This window comes from Saccopteryx leptura, chromosome 2 (genome assembly GCF_036850995.1).
Source record: "Saccopteryx leptura isolate mSacLep1 chromosome 2, mSacLep1_pri_phased_curated, whole genome shotgun sequence".
In the NCBI taxonomy this organism is placed as follows: Eukaryota; Metazoa; Chordata; class Mammalia; order Chiroptera; family Emballonuridae; genus Saccopteryx; species Saccopteryx leptura.
This window is the reverse complement of record NC_089504.1, coordinates 72394487-72418202: the sequence shown is the minus strand read 5'-3', so window position 1 is coordinate 72418202 and position 23716 is coordinate 72394487. Positions and strand designations below refer to the sequence as shown.

The window sequence follows — 23716 nt, the reverse complement described above, 5'->3', positions numbered from 1 at the left end:
CTCTTAAATTATTTTTGATACTTTTCAGTCTAGGTTTTTTTTTTCTTCTGAGGCTTAGTCTTCATTTCCCGATTTGTAGTGATTCCCCCAGATATTTCCATTTAAATGTTCTTCTTCTTCAAATTGAAAAGGCTTTTAAGATACTTCCCTTCACCTACTCAGACAAGTTCATCTCCTAATATCCTAATTCTTAAAGCTGCCTGAACTTGAAAGCTTTTCTTTCTTTTCGTTTAGTTCTGTCTTCTCTTTTAACTCCTGGGTTCCTAAGTCCTAATGAGTCCATTTCCTTGGGACTTCTCACATGCACATTCTCTTTCCTTTCTTCTAGTACTACCATAGTTACTATAGTTACAACATGGTATCTCTTGCTCTCATTAAAAAAAAAAAAAATAGAAAAAACTCCTCAACCTAACTGACACTATCACCTCTATTCTTTTATTATTACTGTGATAAAACTTTCATCTTTCTCAGAATTTTTTTTTTTTTTTTTTTTTTTTTTTTTTTTGTATTTTTCTGAAGCTGGAAACGGGGAGAGACAGTCAGACTACTGCATGCGCCCGACCGGGATCCACCCGGCACGCCCACCAGGGGCGATGCTCTGCCCACCAGGGGGCGATGCTCTGCCCCTCTGGGGCGTCGCTCTGCCACAACCAGAGCCACTCCAGCGCCTGGGGCAGAGGCCAAGGAGCCATCCCCAGCGCCCGGGCCATCTTTGCTCCAATGGAGCCTCTGCTGCAGGAGGGGAAGAGAGAGACAGAGAGGAAGGAGGGGGGGGGGGTGGAGAAGCAAATGGGCACTTCTCCTATGTGCCCTGGCCGGGAATCAAACCCGTGTCCCCCGCACGCCAGGCCGACACTCTACCGCTGAGCCAACTGGCCAGGGCCTCTCAGAAATTTTAAGAGAATTTCTATTTTAAGAACAGCATCAAGTGAAGCACCTGAAACTAGCATTCCAAAATCTAAACAATCTTGACACAAACAACTGAATGTGATATCCCTCCTTTTATTGCCTTTATCAAAGTTGTTAAACTAGCCTGCCATTCTCAGTAAATCCTGTGTTTCTGACTTTGAGGTATGTTTATATTATTCACTTAAACTCATGTGTGCATCATAATCTCTTCTTATCGATTCTCTAAGTACTTAGTTGAGTAATTTTCCTCTATGAAACTTTTTTAGCTTATTTTCAGATTGCAGCCCATACTCCTAGATCACACTTTTTTTTTTTTAATTTTTATTTTTTGTATTTTTTTGAAGATGGAAACAGGGAGGCAGTCAGACAGACTCCTGCATGTGCCCGACCGCGATCCACCCGGCACGCCCACCAGGGGGCGATGCTCTGCCCATCTGGGGCGATGCTCTGTTGTAACCAGAGCAATTCTAGTGCCTGAGGCAGAGGCCACAGAGCCATCTTCAGCGCCCGGGCCAACTTTGCTCCAATGGAGCCTTGGCTGCGGGAGGGGAAGAGAGAGACAGAGAGGAAGGAGAGGGGGAGGGGTGGAGAAGCAGATGGGTGCTTCTCCTGCGTGCCCTGGCCGGGAATCAAACCCAGGACTCCTGCATGCCAGGCCAACGCTCTACCACTGAGCCAACTGGCCAGGGCCCTATATCACACTTTTAAGCAAAAAAAAAAAATCATAATTTATTCCTTTTATTTATCACTCCTGGAAACCTAATGTACCATATAAATAAGTGCTCAGTATATATTAGTTTTACTTTGCTCTAATGAAAGACAGTATCCAACTTCATTAACATTTTAGTTAGAAAAGTATGTCTGTTTGGGAATTTGGACTCATTTAGTGAGCTAAGGTAAGAAACTAAATCTTAATCATCACCAGATAGGATTAATGGAAAAAAATATATAAACTAAATACTTTCATTGAATAATATCAGAAGGTGTGACCAAATTAGCTATTTCTAAAATATTTTTCTCACTTCAGTTTGCATACTTAGCATTTAATGAAATATAGGGAGCTAGATAACATTTGTCATAAATACATTTTAAATTGTCTCAGTGGTTAAAGTCAGTTTTTGAAAGGGGATATTTTTTTTATCATTTTGTCTTTGTAATGAGCTAATTAGGAAATCCCAAAGATTCAAGTGAAGTCCCTATAATACTAATTAATATAATCTAAAGCATTGCCAAATTACAGCCTTTTGCTTGATATAGTTTGCATACACTTATAAACAATGAAAGTTTCTTATGTTCTGTTATTGTGTTCTTTTGTATTCTCTATTATTTCCTATAATCAGAATTAATATTGAATGTATACAGTATCTGTCTCTTTAAACAATAGGATTACCTTAAAAAAAGAAAAGGCAAATAAAGCACATTTATTTTTTTTTATAATTGACAGTGGTTTTTCATTAATTATCTCTGATTCTCTTAATAACATTGTAAGGTAAGGATTACTATTTTTCCCCCATGTTGAGGGAAGAAATGACATTTAGAGAGATTCTGTGATTTGTCTAATATAAGGAAATCACTAAATGGCTGACAAATTATGTACATAAATATGTGTGCATCCTCATCAAACTCTCCTTGACTCTGTCACTTGGATCACTTGTATGATCATATCCTACCATTTCCTGCTACATTTCTAAACTTTAATATTGCCTAACAAGCAGACAGCACACCAGGATAAGTGACACTATACATGCCCTAGTTCAGATGAGCAAACAGAGCTGGAAAATTGTTGTCACTTATCTCCTGTGACCTCCATAATTACTTGGTTGTTACTGCTGTGATGCAAATTCAATTATGGATATACTGTACTAATAGTCAAAGGCTAGGACTATATATACATCCTTGTCATTTTTTTTCTCATTCTACAATATCCTGTTCATTTGAATAAAAATAGAATACAATGAAAAAGACAGTAGAATCAAAAATATTATTTTCTGAATATTTAAGTCAATTCTAATAGCCAAGTTTAATTCTGTGTTAACTGCAGGAAGCCAATAACCAGGTTTCTTAACAAGTATTTTTATCCAATTAACTCTCTCAAATAGATATTTTTCTTAATGTTGCACATAGATAAAATTCTTAGCCATAATTAAAATCACATTGATATGAACAAAATAATAATCCTTGGGAAATATATTTGGCAGCCTTTAGACTGCTTCTTTAGAAATTGCTATGTTTTAGAAATAGTTGGAGAATTTTTCAGGATTTTTTTATTTACATACTTGTAGGAGTGGGGAGGAGAAAACAGAAATTAAAAAAAACAAATGTCTCTAACATAAAATTTAAAATATTAATTTTAACTATAATACTTCTGACCCATTCTTCTTCTTTCTTTGATCTCTGTACTATGTAAGTGGTTCTCTGCTCAGATAAAACAGTATTGTAATTCATATAATTGTAATGACAGTAGCCAATACACTCCAAGTATTCTCGTATCATGACTAGCTTCTCTGCTTAAGGAAACTAATGAAAAAAAATAGAACAAGAGCTTTCAGAAACTGCTGACAAAAATGTAAAATGATACAATTACTTTGTCAAGCAATTTGAATTTCTTAAAATGCTAAATATAAACCTACCATACTACCCAACCATTCTGCTCCTACTTATTCACACACACACACACACACATATCAATATATATATGCCCACATAAAGACTAGTATGCAAATATTCATAGCAGCTTTATTTGTAACAGATAAAAATGAGAAACCCAAATGCCCATCAGTATGTGAATAGAAAAACAAATTATAGTACATCATAACAAAGGAATACAATAACAAGAACGAACTATTGATATACAAAAGATGAATGAATCTCAAAAGAATTATGTTGAGTGAAAGGAGCCAGACACCATTCCTAAAAAGAAGGAACATACTGTATGATTCCTCATATATAAAATGCCAGAAAATGCAAACTAAAGTAAAATATCAGAAAGCCAATTAGTGGTTGCTTGGTGATTAAACAAGGAAATTACAAAGTACAACAAGGAAACCTTGAAGGTGATGGGTGCTGTCTTGATTATGACCAGGGGTAGTCAACCTTTTTATACCTACCGCCCACTTTTGTATCTCTGTTAGTAGTCAAGTTTTCTAACCGCCCACTGGTTCCACAGTAATGGTGATTTATAAAGTAGGGAAGTAACTTTACTTTATAAAATTTATAAAGCATAGTTACAGCAAGTTAAAGCATATAATAATAATTACTTACCAAGTACTTTATGTCGGATTTTCACTATGTTTGGAAGAATAAATCTTTATAAAACAACTTACTATAGTTAAATCTATCTTTTTATTTATACTTTGGTTGCTCCGCTACAGCCCACCATGAAAGCTGGAATGTCCACTAGTGGGCAGTAGGGACCAGGTTGACTACCACTGGATTATGATGGTTTTACAGCTATACATAGTCCAAAACTTAAAATATATAGTTTATATATATTATATGCACACATCAATAAATGCTTTTTTAAATTTAAAAAATAATAAAATGCTCTATTTTTTATTTTTAAATTTCATTTTATTTTTCTTATTTATGGGTCTGTACTCTTTTCACTTTAGCTAAAATTTTTCATGTGTCTGTGTTCTAACCCAATATGTTATATTACCCGTGGTATATTCCTTTCTTTACAGGTCCATATGTATATATCATATGTAAATTCTATCAGTATGTAATGTGTACTATGATATATATAGTGTATATTACACACTGATAGAATTTATTCACAAATAATTAATTTCCCATATCAAGTTTGGGCTATACACAGAATCAGAGACCAGTATTTAATATTGGATTCATTACTTACTAGCATTATAATCTTTGTGTAATATGTGTATATATGTGCATATATATTTAATTCTATATTTTTCTATTTTCACATAGTAGCATTGACTAGGTTTTCTTTAAGTGTATAGTTCTACTAATTTTAACACACATTTATATTTATGTAACTACCACAATATACAGAACAGGTCAGCATACAGAACAATACCTTCAATCCAAACTCCTCCTTTGATTTCTATTTTATTTTATTTTATTTTATTTTATTTTATTTTATTTTATTTTATTTTATTTTATTTTATTTTATTTTTTAGGCAAAAGGAGATGTGAGGCAGACCTCCCTCCCATGTACCCCAACTGGGATCCACCTGGCAACCCCATCTGGGTTTGAATCTGTAATCAACAGAGCTATCCTTAGTGCCTGAGTCTGATGTGCTTGGACCAATCAAGTTATCCTTAGTTCCCAGGGCCACATTGGAACCAATTGAGCCACTGGCTGCAGGAGGGTAAGGAGGAGAAAAGTAGGAGAGAAGCAGATGGTTGTTTCTCCTGTGTGCCCTGACCGAGAATCAAACCAGCAATATCTGAATGCCAGCCTGATCTCTATCCACTGAGCTACTGGCCCGGGCCAGCTTTCTTTTTCAGTCACACCCTCATCTAACACCTAACCACTCACTATCGCTGATCTGTGCTCCACAACTACAGTTACTTTCTTGAAGAATGCCATATACTAGGACCATGTAATGAATGGCTAACCCTTTGAAACTGGCTTTCCTCATTCAGCATAACACCATGAAGTTCATTCAAGCTGTGTATATCAATAGATTGTTTCATTTTGTTCCTGACTCAGAGTTCATTGTGTAATGCACCACAGTTTTTAAAATCTATTTACTCAGTTATGTACAATTGAATTATTTCTCAAATAACATTCAAATTTCCCAAATGAATAAATATGCTATAAATATTGATATAAAGGGGGTCCTTGGGTTATGACAGTCTCAACATACGACATTTCGAGTTTATAATGCTTACTCCCATAAAAACTTAAAAAAATGAGACATGAGTGTTTTGGCTTATGCCATTAGCCTCATACTTATGAACTACGTACGTGGTCAAACTAGTGTGGTTGCACATGGCAGAAGAATACGCAGTAATGTGGTATATGGGTGAGGGAGTTGGCATCCCCCAGTATGCTTACCAGTGCCATTTTGAACTGTTAAAAGTGCAAGTGTTTCATTTGTGTTAGGGGGTGTGTTTCAACCTACACCAAAATTCAGGTTATGGTCACTGTCATAGGAATGGAACTATGTCATAACCTAAGGACCTCCTGTACAAATATTTGTGTGAACGTAACTATTCATCTCTTTGAAGTAACAACCTGGGAATGGAGTTTCTGGGTCATATTATTAAGTGTTAGTTTAACTTTTTTAGAAACTGCCAAACTAATTTACAGAGTGGTATACCATTTTGCATTCCCGCAGCATCAATATATTGAAGTTCCAGTTTCTCTATATCTTTGCCAGCACTATTTATTATCTGTGTATTTGCATGGGCATATATATTTTGTGTGTATGTTAATAATATATATAATCACATACATACTCACATATATAATATCTATTTTAGCCTTTTTGATTAGTGGTTTAAGGTGAGCAACATCTTTGGACAATAATGTAATATTTAATTTTTTTTCTATTCTATAAAATGAGAGTTAATAGTACATTTGTTGTTCATAAAAGAGTATATGAAAATTATATATAGAGAGTTACCATATGATCCATCAATCCCTGTACAGGGAATCTACCCCCCAAAACCTCAAAAACATTGATATGCAAAGACACATAAACTTCCATATTCATCACTGCATTATTTGCAATGGCCAAGACATGGAAACAATCAAAGTGTCCCTTGATAGAGGATTGGATAAAGAAGATGTGGCACATATATACAATGGAATACTACTCAGCCATAAGAAATGATAACATTGCTATTTATGACAACATGGATGGACTTTGAGAACAGTACAGTAGGGGAAATAAGTAAATCAGAAAAAGCTAAGAACTATGATTTTACACATAGGTGGGATATAAAAGTGAGACTCATGTACATAGATTATAAGGGGATGGAAAGAGAGGGGAAAGTAGCAAGAGGTATCAAATATATGGTAACAGAAAATAATTTGACTTTAGGTGATGGGCAGAGAATGCAATCAACAGTTCAATTGCTATGGAGATATTCACCTGAAACCTATGTACTTATTGATCAATGTCACTCCATTAAATTTAATTTCTAAATAGAAAAAATTATATTGCATTATTAACAGATGATATAAAGAGAAATTTTAGCTGTTTTTAATAAGAGGTTGTACACATAAAGTTGATAATTTAAATTATTTTGCTGACAAAAGGCTTTAGAAAGTAATCTACTTAAAACCAAATGATTAAATATAATTTGAAATATTTGTGTTTTAGAAACAGTGTTTAATATAATACTAGTTTCTGTAATCTAAAAAACAATTTTATTGACCAAAAGTACATCCATCACCTTTGCTAAGGAATAACAAAGATGCAGTAGAAGTAGAAAAGATAGTGTATGACTTTAACCCTAGAATCTAAATGGAGAACTAAATATACCATGTATATGCAAAGTATTAGAGAATGACTTAAAGATATAAGGAATAGAGTATGCTATTTATTATATGTATTGTTTGAGAGATAAATCACTTTTCTTTGGCTTTTTTAGAAAATCATGCAAGTTTGTCTGTGTAAAGACCAAAAATATAATTTCATAAACTTGAAGCTGTAGGAAAAATATCAATGTCAACAATAACTATCACCACAGAGGTGAATTTCCATAATCCTGAAAATGAACTTATTTCACATTATGTTAAAAGAAATTTTTTTACTCTGATAAAAATGTCATTTAACCTCTTGAGGTTGTTAAACTTTCTATTTATGGTAAAGAACTTGTTTGGTGACTAATAAGTTCAAATTATTTTAAAATGTTATAAAAAATGGTTTAGTTAAAGGGTGTTGGTTAGGATACATTTTGGAATACTATAAAAAACACTAAAACGAAACATTGATGAATATAAATGAAATTACATTGCAACTTATTAGTATAATCTTTTAAGAGCAAACTATTTCCCTTGGTGGTTTGCATTTTTCTTATTATTTTACAGACAAGAAAATTTTCAATGTGTCCTCAAATGCAGATAAACAAAGTTAAACTCTAATTTTTAATTCAATAGGGACCTGTAATCACTATCATTTGAGGATTTTTCACTTGGCAAACAGTTAGACATAATATACAGTTAAACTTCAATATTAAACATTTATCCATAAATGTTTAAGACAAGGCATATTTGTGAATTTCTGATTCACTACAGGATATAAAACTTGATTTAATGAAATTTAAAATTAAACAGTCTGATACACAGATTTTATTTATGGAGAAAAAAAGTTCAGTCCATTTTATCTGTCAACAGAAGATCTATTTTAAAATGCAACATATTAACAGAATTAAAGGTCTTAGAGATGACACGTGATATATAAAATAAGTTATAAACTGTGCTACCACTGAGTTTTAGAGATTAATTGTATCACTCTGCTGTTCATAGATGTAGTAATCCAATATACATCAAAATATTTCTAGCTTACAAAATTGGAAATTATCATAGCTAAAAACTTGACATTATTTCATTTGTAAACTTGTCTGTGCCTATATTTAACTCTAGCTACATGGTGGCAGATGATTTATCTTAACATTATGATCCATTAATGAAGAAAGCAATTATTCTTTTTATCTTATCAGGTGTCCCAATGTACATTTTTGATTCTAATATTCATTTCCACATTAAAGTATGACATATGTGTGCATCATACTGGAGAATTAAGCAGTTCTTATTTATAATATTTACAGTGTTACTCTAAAAATAGACTCCTGCTTATTAAAATCTGTCCCAATTTTTTGGTTCGGAAGCCTGATAAGAATCCCTAGATAATAACAGAAATATAGCACAGCCATTCTGTTATGTCTCTCTTTCTATGCGCATTGGAGCTAGTCATATGCCATTGACTACAGAATTCCTACTCTCTGCCAGCTTGAAAGATCAACCCCTTTTTTATAATTTCAGTAGAAACTCCCTTTAGTGATTTGGTTAAAAGAGGATATCTGCCATGCAGTAAATCAGTTGAGTCAAAACTGTTATTATTATTATTATTATTTTTTATTTTTTATTTTTTTAATTTAAGGATAGTGGCATACAATTTTATAATTGTTTCTGGTATAAAATATAGTTATTCAACATTTATAATACCTTGCATTATGATCAGCTCCCCAACTCTGGTAATTACCTGTCACCATGCAAAACTATCACAATATTATTGACTAAATTTCTCTTCACCTATTTTATCCATGACCCCACTCCTCCCCTCTGGCAACCATCAGTTTGATCTGTTTCTAAGAGTCTGTTTTGTGCTTAATGGAAGTGACAATGGTTGAATCCCAATTCTTTTCACATGTGTAGCTTGAAGAGATTTTGCTGTAGAAGCAGAGCAAGGATCTGAGGTTCTACAGAAGTAAATTCAGACCCCATCTGTGCCGCATGTCAGCTGTGTAAGTTACTAATTGGTAATATATTTTAAAAATAAAGTAAGGAGATGAGATATACAAACTACTCTATGAATTACATGACAAGAATAGAAGTTGTATGTCAACTGTAATTGGAAAAAAAAAGTATTCCTGGTTTCTAAACTTTGCCAGCTAAAATTTTCTGTAAATTGTTTCCATATTTAGTACTTATTTGGCCAAATAACATCAGTCAGTTAGATTGAAAATTCCCTTGGGCCATGAATCTTGACATATTTATCTTTGTATCCATAATGAACAGCACCCATGGGATAAAAATTGTATCCTTTCTCTAAAAACAAATATCCCCTCAATTTTTTTTCAGTCATTCCATAATGGAATATCAACCATAAATATAAAAATAAGATGCCAGTAGATTTGATAACTTTCCCCTCTAGGTAATTCATGGCCCTTGGAGACAAAGCTAAAGAATCCTTATTTATATTCCTTCTTATCCTCATTTTAAATTTCCAGGCAATAAATATTATATTCCATATCTCTTCATTTTTTTTTTCCTAATAATCTGTGGCAAAATAATGACCATATATGAGCTATTCTCAAGTGACTTTCTCAAACAGACACGGCACATAGACAAGCTACTTTGTTTAGCTGTCTGTGGGACATTCTGTCTTGGCATATGTAAAGCCAGAAGCCATGTCCAGGGCCACCATCAGAGCAGCCTGGCCCATGCAGGTTCGCATTGGATTCGGATGGTCGGTAAAGAAACAGCGGAGCCAAAAACTGATGGGCCATAGTCTTTAATTCTAGCTTGCACCCGGCGGGCAAGTAAAAATACACACTGGGCTCCAAAACCCAGTCACATTCAGTGCTCACAAAGCCACTGACTTATCCGAGTTTCCTAGAATCAAAGGTTTCTAGCTCACCAGACTTATTCACCTCTGTTCCCCATCTCCTTCCTTATCCCAAATACAAACTCTACACAAACTGGCATCTCACTCAGCACTCCACCATCTTGGCTGCTTCTCCTGGCCTCCTCCACATGGACTTTCTCTGCTCTCCTCTGCTCTCTCTTCTAATGATAATCTCAGGAACCAAGAGCGTAAGCTCTCGTTCTACCCTCATTTTATAGTGTAGCTTCACAACCTCTAATCCAATATATAAAATAGGAAAGTCTCTAATACAAAGTTACTTCTCTGAGGCATGATTGGATTGTATCACCCCACATCAAAAAGGGTGGGAGAGGCTTAATCCCAAAACCAAGCCCCAGGCTACAAGGATTCTCAACACACATTAATATCACCTGGGCGACGGCCTCCATCTTTAACAAAGTGAGCATAATACATTTTATCTGCCCAACAGCATACATTCAGGTAGATGTTGCTTTCTTATTTTCAGTCTACAAGTATGAGGCTCCACAGGGTCTGGTCCACTGCTACCTCTGTGCTCTCATCTTTTTTCATCTTCACCTTACCTACTCCCCTTCAGTCAGTCTGGTCTCCTTCAAGTTCCTATAACACAAGCCTAGAAAGTAATTTCTCTGGGTCATGAACTTTGCTTTTTCTTCTTATTTGTTTTAAGTTTGTACTCAAATTTAACATTCTCAGAGATGAATTCCCTGACTACCTGTTAGAATCATTACCCTTACTATGTTCCCATTCCTTTCCCACGTTGCTTTTCTCTGTAGCACTTATTATTATCAAACATACCATGTATTTTCCTTATTGATTCTGAGGGTTTTTTTGGTTTGTTTGTTTGTATGCCCTGCAAGAATATAATTCTCGTGAGAGCAAAGAGTACTTCCTGTTTTGTTTACTGCGATAACTCCAAGGTTTTAGATCAGTTGTACGTATTAGGAGCTCAATAATATAGATTGAATGAATGAAGGCACAGCTTACAACTCCTGGCATTTATTTTAATCGATGAGTAACATATTTTCTTTTTTGGCAGTTTCTTTTATTTTTTACTGCTTCATTCCTCAAAAATTCATTGAGCCAGAGTGCTGCTTAAAGATTTTTCAGAAAATGAAGTGAAAAAAGTCTACCATATTTGAAGAACAGTCTTTAATTAAATGGAATTTTTCTCTTTGTAAATATCATGTGGTTTTCTCTTGTATCATCTATAATTTTCTAGAGGTGAGCTATTACAAGGGATGAAACTTGCCTTATACAGTTTTTCATAGTAGATATCTATTTCATTAATAATTATAAGGTATAATGACTAATTACTATATGCAAAAAACTTTAAATATAATATCTTATTTAATTTTCACAATAAATTTGTATAATAGACATTATTTTACCTTGTTAGAAATGAAGAAACACAGTTTAAAGAGATTAAATAACTTGGCTACAGTTGCATAGTAAAAATACTAAGACAACTTCTTTGTAAATAAAGCACATTCTTGTAAGCATTTTACTTTCTCATTAAAGTTACAGAATTATTTAGTGTTAGAGCTGGAAATTATAGAAGTTGTCCATAATCTTCATTATTCAGATAAAGAAATGAAAACTTGATGATTTTCCAGAAAGTTGATACTATCTAGTGGAGGCGAAAGAACAAGAATTGTTTATAAACATGTTTTCTGAAACATGTTTCCAGTCTAGTACATTTCTTCTATGCACAGAATGAATAATGATGTAATTATCTCCTCACATGTATATGCAATGAGAAAGTTGTGAATTATTTTCCACGGGGATACTTTTAATGTAGAATGACATTTCACCTTTCTGGTTGGTTAGACAAATAGAGACACATGCACTATGGCCCTGGGTATGGTCTTTTGAGTCATGAAATAATATCAAAGTACATTTTAAATCAAAGCAACAGTAGGATGCAAAATTTGAGATACAGCATCATGACCTCCAGAAATTATCCACAAATTTTTCACATACTATCTATTTCATTATCTGAACCACTTGGTAGAATATCATTCATTATACATTATTTAGTATTGTCCATCTTCTGCCACACTTTAATGGAAGACGAAAAACACACACACACTCACACAAAATGCTCATATGCTTATAATTTGGTTTTATTGCCATAAGTTAGAAATTGTTTTAATAACCACAACTGATATTAAAATTTAATTTGAGCCAGAAACCTGAGTTTAGACCAATTTTTCTAAAATAAATTTAGTTTTGGCCCTGGCCGGCTGGCTCAGTGGTAGAGCGTCGGCCTGGCGTGCAGAGGTCCCGGGTTCGATTCCCAGCTAGGGCACACAGGAGAAGCGCCCATCTGCTTCTCCACCCCTCCCCCTCTCCTTCCTCTCTGTCTCTCTCTTCCCCTCCCGCAGCCGAGGCTCCATTGGAGCAAAGATGGCCCGGGCGCTGGGGATGGCTCCTTGGCCTCTGCCCCAGGGACTGGAGTGGCTCTGGTCGTGGCAGAGCGACGCCCCGGAGGGGCAGAGCATTGCCCCCTGGTGGGCAGAGCGTTGCCCCTGGTGGGCGTGCCGGGTGGATCCCGGTTGGGCGCATGCGGGAGTCTGTCTGACTGTCTCTCCCCGTTTCCAGCTTCAGAAAAATACAAAAAATAATAATAATAATAATAAATAAATAAATAAAATTTATTTTTGGTACATATATTATAAATGCTTATCCTTCTTATTTTGAAATTTTTTATTCTCACAAAGTGGTTAACAAAACTATACAGTTTATTTGTATCATTTATTAAGCTCTCCCCAATGATAACACCTTACATTCCCATGGTATATTATCAAACCCAGAGAATTTATATTAGTTCACTGCTATTAACTGCAAAACTTATTTAAATGTCACTAGTTTGTGTATGTACTGTGGTTTTTTTCTTTCTTTCTTTCTTTCTTTCTTTCTTTCTTTCTTTCTTTCTTTCTTCTTTCTTTCTTTCTTTCTTTCTTTCTTTCTTTCTTTCTTTCTTTCTTTCTTTCTTTCTTTCTTTCTTTCTCTCTCTCTCTCCCTCCCTCCCTCACCCCTCTTTCTTTCTTTCTTTCTTTCTTTCTTTCTTTCTTTCTTTCTTTCTTTCTTTCTTTCTTTCTTTCTTTCTTTCTTTCTTCTTTCTCTCTCTCTCTCCCTCCCTCCCTCACCCCTCTTTCTTTCTTTCTTTCTTTTTCTTTCTTTCTTTCTTTCTTTCTTTCTTTCTTTCTTTCTTTCTTTCTTTCTTTCTTTCTTTCTTTCTTCTTTCTTTCTTTCTTTCTTTCTTTCTTTCTTTCTTTCTTTCTTTCTTTCTTTCTTCTTTCTCTCTCTCTCTCCCTCCCTCCCTCACCCCTCTTTCTTTCTTTCTTTCTTTCTTTCTTTCTTTCTTTCTTTCTTTCTTTCTTTCTTTCTTTCTTTCTTTCTTCTTTCTCTCTCTCTCTCCCTCCCTCCCTCACTTTTCTTTCTTTCTTTCTTTCTTTCTTTCTTTCTTTCTTTCTTTCTTTCTTTCTTTCTTTCTTTCTTTTCTCTCTCTCTCGCCCTCCCTCCCTCACCTTTTTTTCTTTCTTTTTCTTTCTTTCTTTTTCTTTCTTTCTTTCTTTCTTTCTTTCTTTCTTTCTTTCTTTCTTTCTTTCTTTCTTTCATTCTCTCTCTCTCTCTCTCTTTCTTTCCTTCTTTCTTTCTCTTCTCTTTCTTTTCTGAGAAGGGTTGTATAGATATATGAAATTTTATCACATACATTTGTTAACCATCACTACAGTCAGTATTCAGATGTTGTCACAAGGTAACTCCTTCATGTTAGCATACTGTAGTCAAAACTTCCCTCTAGCTTTAACTCTTGGCCGCTCCTGATTTGTGCTCCATCACTATTAATTCTCCAGGACATAAAAATTAACACTGTGAAAGCTGACTTTGGTGTTATTTTTTAGGAGTACTTGGGATATTAAACAGTATACAATAATAATCTCCAAGTTAGGTAGGAGACAGTGATATTTATTGGTTTTCTTAGAGATTAGGTATCAGGAATATTTTTTTTAAATTTTTGTTTAGTGATTGATTTAGACATAGAAGAAGGGAGAGAGAGAAAACATCGATTTGCTGTTTCACTTACTTATGCATTCATTGATTGCTTCTTATATGTGCCCTGATCTGTCAAACCCACAGCTGTGGCATATAGGAATAATGCCCTAACCAAATGAGCTACCCAGCCAGGGTAGGAATTTTAATGTTTGGTTGCCAAAAGCAAATCAGTGTTGCGGTTATTATTATTGTTATCAGCTCAATACTTAGCTCCACTACCTTTTTCAAATTAGTTAGGGAACAGACAGAACTTAACCTTAAAAAAATGTTATTTTAGAAAACAGATTTTTAGATGTGTATCACCTGTCTCTGCTGCATGGCTCAGTTATATACATAAGCAGGAAACTGAGCAATCAATGCAAAACTGATGGGTCAGGCTTTTATAATACATAAAGAGAAATAAAAAAAAATACTTGGAAAGTACGTAATGTAAAATATAACATTTTTTTCATCTTCTTATTGAAATATTCTTTAATGTACAGAAAAAGATATCAGATTTATGACTTGCCTATATCTGCATATCAGATTGCTCAAATTAATATGGTAAATTAGTATTTCAAGCCTAGTGTACAGGGCTATACTCATTCTTGTTATATAAGATAACTATTTTATTTATGACATTTTGTAGTACAAGAAACACAGATCACATAAGCTAGCTAGAGAAAAGTATAGCAATGTGATACACACACACACACACACACACACACACACACACACACACACACACACACACACATATAACTAACAAGAGCTGCTAGACAAATAAGGCTTCAAAATTGGTCAGAGGCTGAATAGCCTCTTTCAGCACTGATTCCAAGTGGAGGATTAGATGGCAGTCTGCTTCCCCAAACCTTCTACAATCTATCCCCCAGTCAGCTATTCAAGTAAGAGTATGCTTGCCCTGAAAGCTCAACATAAAGAGAATTTATAGAATTTAAAGCAGTATGCCTATCTTCTAAATATTTAAAGGCACCGGTCTAAGTTATTACTATTTTTTCTTAGTGTGTTAGGTCAATCAATCCTCACAACTCTGAAGTAGGTCCTAGTATTATTACCATGTTATAGATGAGTAAATTAAACAGAGGTTAAGTGATTCTTCCAGGGTCATAGAGTTAGTTGTCAGAGCTGGGAATTGAAACCAGGTGCTCCTAATTACCATAGCTTTTACCATCAGAAAGACCTTTAAGCAGAAAAACTGAATTTTACTATTAAGTATCTCAGTCTTTAGAATTTTTTTTTTTTTGGCAATTTCTACCACAAGGTTCAGACTTCCTGAAATATTTCTCAGCTTTCCAAAGTACCCTCTTTTTTTCTGACTTTTCCTCTATACCTGATTTCTCATGCTTTCCTTGTAGGGAAAAATGCAAAAACATTCATTTAAAAGGTTCTTGCAATGTACTCTGTAGAGAGACTGAGCTTTCTTCAGTTTTTATTATCAAATTTAGTTTGAAGGTCTCTGGATTTTCAGTCATCAGGCTGAAGCTTAAAATTAACCCTCATAAAAATACCATCCACCTATTGACGATTTTAGCAAGACTTTCAAAGGCTTATATGTAAAACATTCTCCTTTTTAGAATCCATTGAATCATACACTGCTTCTGCTTCATTTCTCTCCATATTTACCTGTGCGGCTCTTAATTATATTGTGTTTGACTGTCATTGCTAATTAATGGAACCTCAGCACTCTAAGATTTGGAAAGCTGCAGGCTTTTTTACTTTCTTGTCAAAAAAAAATCTGTAAGATAAAAATTAAAATTTTTTATTCTTCTCCATACTTTGTGGAAAGGTATATGCTATTCAACATTATATATACACAACTCTTCTTGCAAAAATTATTTCTAACAACAGTTTAGTGATACACTCAAATTATAGATTCTATATTTGTTTTATGGGTAATTTTTAAGTTTTAACAAGAAGTTCATAATTTATATTGGTGTTCTTAACATGTAGATGAATTAAAATTAAATTAAAATCTCTTTTCTAAAAAGAGAAAATATTATGAGAAATATAATCTAAATATAAAATAATATAAATATAAATAAAGAGAAAGTTTAAAGCAGATATAAGATTTATTTTTTAAATCAGAAGTAGATCACTGACTCCTTTTTCTTCCTTGTGGAAAGGAGCAAAAGCAATAAAATTTAAAAAATGATTTTTTTATTTAAACAGATGATATTCTAATCTCATTTAAATGAATCAGATATAAAATATTTGTTTTTATTTTATATAGTGAATGTGTATTATCCATCTACATCGGTTATTTATGTTTATAAATAGCCACCTATTTTGATTATTGTTGGTAATTTAATTGTGCTTATACATCCACAGATAATAATGTTTATTCTCTGAGAAAACATACAGATTTCAATGAGAAGTTGCTTGATATCAATTGCTATATGTGTGAATAAGCAGGTTTTCTGTTAGTGAGATGATATTCTGGGTGTAGCATTACTTTGCTCTGACAATGGTTTAGGTTGAGGCACTGCACTTCTCCCATTTCAAAACTGACCCATTTGGAAGTGGCTTATAGCTTTAGCCCATTAGGTATTGGCTGTTCTTTTTTTCTTTCTTTCTTTCTTTTGTGTATGACAGAGAGACAGAAAGAGGGACAGATAGGGACAGACAGACAGGAAGGGAGAGAGATGAGAAGCATCAGTTCTTTGTTGCGGCTTCTTAGTTGTTCACTGATTGCTTTCTCATATGTGCCTTGATGGGGGTGGCTGCATCAGAGAGAGTGACCCCTTGCTCAAGCCAGCAACCATGGGGGGTCATGTCCGTGATCCCACATTCAAGCCGGTGTCCTTGGGGCTTCAAACCTGGGTCTTCTGTGTCTCAATCTGATGCTCTATCCACTGTACCACCGCCTGATCAGGTAATACTGGCTATTCTTAGAGGAGGAACTAAATTAGTTACTTCACAGACTTTTAATTAATTAGCCAAGTAATTCCACAACTATTCCAGTGCCTATTTCTCAGACCTTGAGTTATTCTGGCCACTGCTTAGGCCAGTAGTTCTAAAAGTGTGCGCCCTGGTGCCCTAGAAGATTTCTAAGTGCACCCTCTGGTATTCCAGAGAAATATGTGCCTGTTGGGGATCATAAAACCAACAGAGATTTTGGAGTTTAGATTTTTGGGGGACAGAGGTGTGGGGAATTGGCTGTAAACTGACAGTCTGCCCAACCCCCCACCTCACTTGCCTGATTAGGTTGCATTAGGCTGTTAAGCAGTGGTGCTAGATTGTTTACACTAACCTCCATGTTCCCTGGAAAAACTGGAGGCAAGTTTCTTCTATCCTTTGTTTGGTGTAAAGTTAAGATGATATGTATAATGAGGGTTTTACACACTTGGTAAAATTCTTGAGTTGCCTTGGAAACATAATCAGAGATCTCACTGATTTGCTATGGCCCACTTTGCCCTATAAATAAAGTAAGATGCTGTTTTGGGGCATGCTTTGTTCCTGCCAGCAGCAATTGCAGAGCCCTCTGGACCCCATATTTTCTTAATTCTGTGTATTTTTTAATTAATTAATTAATTTATTGTGTTTACATAGATTCGAGTGTCTCCCTGAATGCACCACCCTCCCCTGTTTTCCCCTCAACATCTTCATTACCCCCCTCTCAACAGCTTCCTCCCAACTTCCCTTCAGGTTTAATTCCATTCCTCAGTTCACATTGTTCCTTGGATTCCTCAAATGAGTGACATCATATGATATTTTTCTTTCTCTGCCTGGCTTACTTCACTCAACATAATAGTTTCCAGGTCCATCCATGTTGTTGCAAAAGGTAATATTTCCTTCTTTTTTATGGCCCTATAATATTCTATTGTATATATGTACCACAGCTTTTTAATCCACTCGTCCACTGACGGACACTTGGGCTGTTTCCAGATCTTCGCTATTGTGATTAATTCCACATATTTTCTTAATTCCACACTGTTCCCACTCAGGACCTGAAATTACTAGCTGTGCTGGTTAGTGGCATGTACCCAGATATAAAAATAAATATAGTTATTCTATTATACCATTTCATTATGGAAATACCACTCTTTTTGTTAATGCATCACTATTATATTTATTATTAACACATCATTATATTATTTTTAGATAAATACACCCAAATAAAATGGATAGATTTCTCAAAAAAAAAAAAAGCATGATATTGAAGAATTCAATTCTGGAAGTGAGCAAAAGTTAAGTGTAAGTAAAATAGGACTTGAAGGCTGATGGGCAGAATTTAATTTATAGCATTTTCCATCACTTAATACTAAACAATACAACTGGATTAGAAACCCATCATGGAAGCTTCAAGTGATTTTGGTTTAACATAAACAGAAGATGAAGAACTGGCAGCTATATACACTAATCATGGATTGATGATTAAACATAAGGAATTGTCTCTTGAAGCCTTTTGGATTTTTATAAAAGAAGAATATGTGGCAATATTTTTTTTTTCCTGTTTTGTACTTTTCTGAAGCTGGAAACAGGGAGAGAACAGTCAGACAGACTCCCGCATGCGCCCGACCGGGATCCAAACGGCACGCCCACCAGGGGCAACACTCTGCACACCAGGGGGCGATGCTCTGCCCCTCCGGGGCGTTGCTCTGCCGTGACCAGAGCCACTCTAGCACCTGGGACAGAGGCCAAGGAGCCATCCCCAGCGCCCAGGCCATCTTTGCTCCAATGGAGCCTTGGCTGCGGGAGGGGAAGAGAGAGACAGAGAGGAAGGAGGGGGTGGGGGTGGAGAAGCAAATGGGCGCTTCTCCTATGTGCCCTGGCCGGGAATCGAACCCGGGTCCCCTGCACACCAGGCCGACGCTCTACCACTGAGCAACCCGCCAGGGCGGCAATATTTTTTTTTAAAAAGCTTTGAACATTTTACTACAATATTCAACATTCTATTTATGTGAATTAGGATTTTCTACCCTCAACATAATTGAGAGTAAAAAGAGAGGAATTCTTCAATGTATTGATGAGGAAATGAGAGTTTGCCTTTCAAATATATGCCCAAACATTGAAGAAATCACTAGGAAACATCAGGCTCATGTTTCTCATAAACAGATGAATGAAAAAACTTAACATATTTGCACCGGGACCTGCCAAATTTACTAAATCTTTTTTTTTTTTTTTCCTGTATTTTTCTGAAGCCGGAAACAGGGAGAGACAGTCAGACAGACTCCTGCATGCGCCCGACCGGGATCCACCCAGCACGCCCACCAGGCGGCGACGCTCTGCCCATCAGGGGGCAATGCTCTGCCCCTCCGGGGCGTCGCTCTGTTGCGACCAGAGCCACTCTAGCGCCTGGGACAGAGGCCGAGGAGCCATCCCCAGCGCCCAGGCCATCTTTGCTCCAGTGGAGCCTCGGCTGCGGGAGGGGAAGAGAGAGACAGAGAGGAAGGAGAGGGGGAGGGGTGGAGAAGCAGATGGGTGCTTCTCCTGTGTGCCCAGGCCGGGAATCGAACCCAGGACTTCTGCACGTTAGGCCGATGCTCTACCACTGAGCCAACTGGCCAGGGCCCAAATTTACTAAATCTTACTGAGAATGCATCTATATATATAAAAAGATAATTTTTGTCATTTTTTAATTTTTAATCCCTCTTTTTTATGAATTTTAAAAAGCATAACTCAAAAATTGTAACATAAAGTTGTTTTTAAATGTCAGAATAAACAATTTTGTCATATTTATTTTAATTACCACAAAAACACGCTTGGACTTTATATTTTTTCTTTAATATTTGACTTAATTATTATAACATATTTCTCAGAAATTTGTATATAGTGTGCCTACAATTATTTGTAGGACTTTAAATGTGCCCCGACTTCAAAAAGTTTGAGAACCACTGACTTAGGCTATAAGCTACTTTTTTCTGAGGTCTTTTCTTTGGCTGGTATAAGGCTCTTAATCAGTTTTGAGTTACATTTAATCTGATTTTATGAGTTTTATGTATAGAGCAGGGGTCAGGACCTTTTTTGCTGAGAGAGCCATGACCACCACATATTTTAAAATGTAATTCCGTGAGAGCCATACAACAACCCATGTACGTTATGCATTATCTAATAAAAATTTGGTGTTGTCCTGGAGGACAGCTGTGATTGTCTCCAGCAACCCACAACCATGAACATGAGCGGTAGGAAATGAATGGATTGTAATACATGAGAATGTTTTATATTTTTAACGTTATTTTTTTTATTAAAGATTTGTCTGCGAGCCAGATGCAGTCATCAAAAGAGCCACATGTGGCTCATGAGCCATAGGTTCCCGATCCCTGGTATAGAAAAATTTTCATAATTATGATTTGTTCATGATAGGCTTCACAATTTTTTCACACTACAGTGAATATTTAAATTTATTAAATAATTTTAATTTGAGAGAGGAGAGCTCTCTACTTAGGAATCGTAAATTGGAAATGTTGATAAAGCTAGAAGAAGTTGTAATTGTGTTTGTGAAAGGAAAGGAATATCACTATGTAATATTCTTTAAAAAAAAACCCTAATATAAAAAAATTAAAATATAATTTTTTTAATCTAAATTATATGACAGGAATTACAAATAAATAGGCTAAAAGTAGTATAAATCAGAGGCTTAAAAAAGGCAACATTAATGGTGGCCGATTTCCTTTTGAATTGTTTTATTAAAATATCATTTTAGGGTGATATATATATATATATTTATGGTTTATGCACTTTGAAAACTCAATAAACATCTCTCTAAATTATGATTTAATGTAACAATTTACTAAATAAATGTATTACATATTCCATTTTCTGAGTGCTTTCTCCCTAAGAAATCTAAATCATATTTACAGAAGTACACTAATTTTCAAAGTGCTCTTTTGAGGAAGAAAAATAGGTAGAAAAAAAGCTTAAAAGGAAAATCATATTTAAAGATATGGCCCCACATTCTGCATTTATGGAACATGGAATAAGGGATTTTATTTTATTGTTATCTAAAATTAACAATATTTATTAATAGTTGCTGGTATCCCTGTCATTTAGGAATAATATAAGGATAAAAAGAAAAAATATATAAACTTCTTTGAGAAATTATGGGCTTTAATTCACCAAAACACCTTTTCCAGTAAAGCATGCCTTATGTGAAATATACTTGGGAATGGATTTAACTATTTTAGGTATAAGTAATAAAGTTGCAATCATTTATATAGCTTAAAACCTAGACATTGGAATTCTTTTTGTACTCAGTCTTGTGCTCATCCAAAGGTATAGGTTTCAGAATCCTTGAAACTCTCTGTAAAAAAAGAAAGTCTTAGATAAAGAATGACCATAACAGAACTGCTATAACCAACATATTTTTGTACTCTTGTAGTGCATGCTGCATCTATAAATAACCAAGCATTCACAAGGGTCATCAAGGTAGACTAGAGCAAGGAATGTGTTATTTCTGCAAAAGAAAGGTTTTGATATGGCATCACTAAAGTAGTTGCTTGATTGTATTCCTGAATTCAGTTTGATAAAGGCTGAAGTAACATATAATTGCCTAAACAGCTTTTTTTATATATAAATAACCCAGACAGAAATCTTCATTGTTAAAGTAACATTCTAAAAGGTGTGTTGATTATTTAGTATTATATGTAAGAAACTCTAATGTAGGTAGTGCTCCCCTGTACAGATATTTTTCAATAAAAATAAAATTATAAAGACAACAATGTAAGGCATGTCGATAGCAACAACAGAAAAATCCCCTGACATATACCGAATGTCAGTGTCTCCGCCATTAGGTGTAAAGTTGAGAAAATTAATGTTTGTGATTTCAAAGAACCTAGTCTACTGAGAGAAAGGGGGAAAAAATTTATACCCATTAATCTAATATATATTTTAAGTGATTTGATGGAGATTTTCAGAGTTAATATGTTTCAAAAAAAAGAAAAGAAAAAACTATTAAGCCTTAGATTCAGGGAGTGGTTTATGGATGAAATATGCACTGAACTTTGATTTGTAAGTGGGAATTTTGATAGGTAAAAAGAAGTCAGATCAGACATAGTATTTGCAGTAATAATATACAATCTCAATTCCTTTCCATACTACTTTTTAGATTGTTATGGTTCTTTATTTTTTTCTTCCCTCCCCGCCCCCCCATCTTCCCTTTCTTGAATCAGTTATAGCTGTTTTGAGCAAATCATACTTGGGTGGGACAGTCACACCCTAGGTCCTCTTTTTCTGAGCCTTATTTCCCTCTAATATAAAGGAATTGCCAGTCAACACTTTACTTTCAGACCCCTGACTAAGTTTCACAGTTGCCCATTTCTGATTCTTTGCCCTGTCTTGACTAAACTTCGGTCAGGTTTCTCTCCTCCCCACAAGTGTCTGTCTTCTTAGAAACTGTTATTATCAAAGGAGATAACCACCTCCAGGTAGAAATCCTCAGAGCAAAAATAATTCACCTTCTGATAAATATGCTAAACCTGGGAGCTTAAATCTTTTCTAGTCTCATCACAGTTAGGGAAGATCTTAAATCTACTCTGCTTACTAAATGACCTCTGATTGAAAATTTTAAAATCTCCCAGATTAAAGCCCCAGAATATGAAAAGGTCAGTTGGAAACAAGTTAGATGTTTAAACTACCCAGATGGCCATTTGCTCCCTCACACAAAGTTTACTCTCTTACTTCTACAACATTTCTCAACATGGAAAGGTGAAACTAAATCTACTCTTCAGTTGTTGGGCAGATAAAATGTATTATGCTCACTTTGTTAAAGATGGCCCTGCCCACGTGAGGCCATTGCCCAGGTGATATTAATGTGTGTTGAGAATCCTTGTAGCCTGGGGCTTGGTTTTGGGATTAAGCCTTTCCCACCCTTTTTGATGTGGGGTGGTACAATCCAATCATGCCTCAGAGAAGTGACTTTGTTTTAGAGACTTCCCTATTTTGTATATTGGATTAGAGGTTGTGAAGCTACACTATAAAATAGGGGCACAGTAGGAGCTTGCGCTCTTGGTTCCTGGGATGATTAGCATGAGAGAGCAGAAGGAGCAGAGCAGAGCAGAGAGCAGAAAGAGGCCATGTGGTCAGGAGAGGCAGCCAAGATGGCGGAGTGCTGAGTGAGATGCCAGTTTGTGTAGAGTTTGTATCTGGGATAAGGAAGGAGATGGGGAACTGAGGAGAATAAGGCTGGTGAACTAGAAACCTTTGATTCTAGGAAACTCGAATAAATCAGTAGCTTTGTGAGCACTGAATGTGAGTGGGTTTTGGAGCCCAGTGTATGTTTTTACTTGCCCGCCGGGTGCAAGCTAGAATTAAAGAAAATGGCCTATCAGTTTTTGGCTCCATTGTTTCTTTACCGACTGTCCGAATCCAATGCGAACCTGCATGAGCCGGGCAGCTGTGATGGTGGCCCTGGCCTTGGCTGCTGGCTTTACATCAGTATACCATCATTAGGGAAATTTCACTCCCATCAGGAACAAGAGGTG

At 35.3% G+C, this 23716-nt stretch overlaps 1 non-coding gene across 1 annotated transcript; it reads right to left on the bottom strand.

The window, feature by feature from the left end:
• Positions 1-19732: 19732 nt before the first annotated feature.
• On the bottom strand, positions 19733-19808 carry TRNAV-AAC (transfer RNA valine (anticodon AAC)). Its single transcript has one exon. It is a non-coding gene; the product is annotated as a tRNA-Val (tRNA).
• Positions 19809-23716: the final 3908 nt, after the last annotated feature.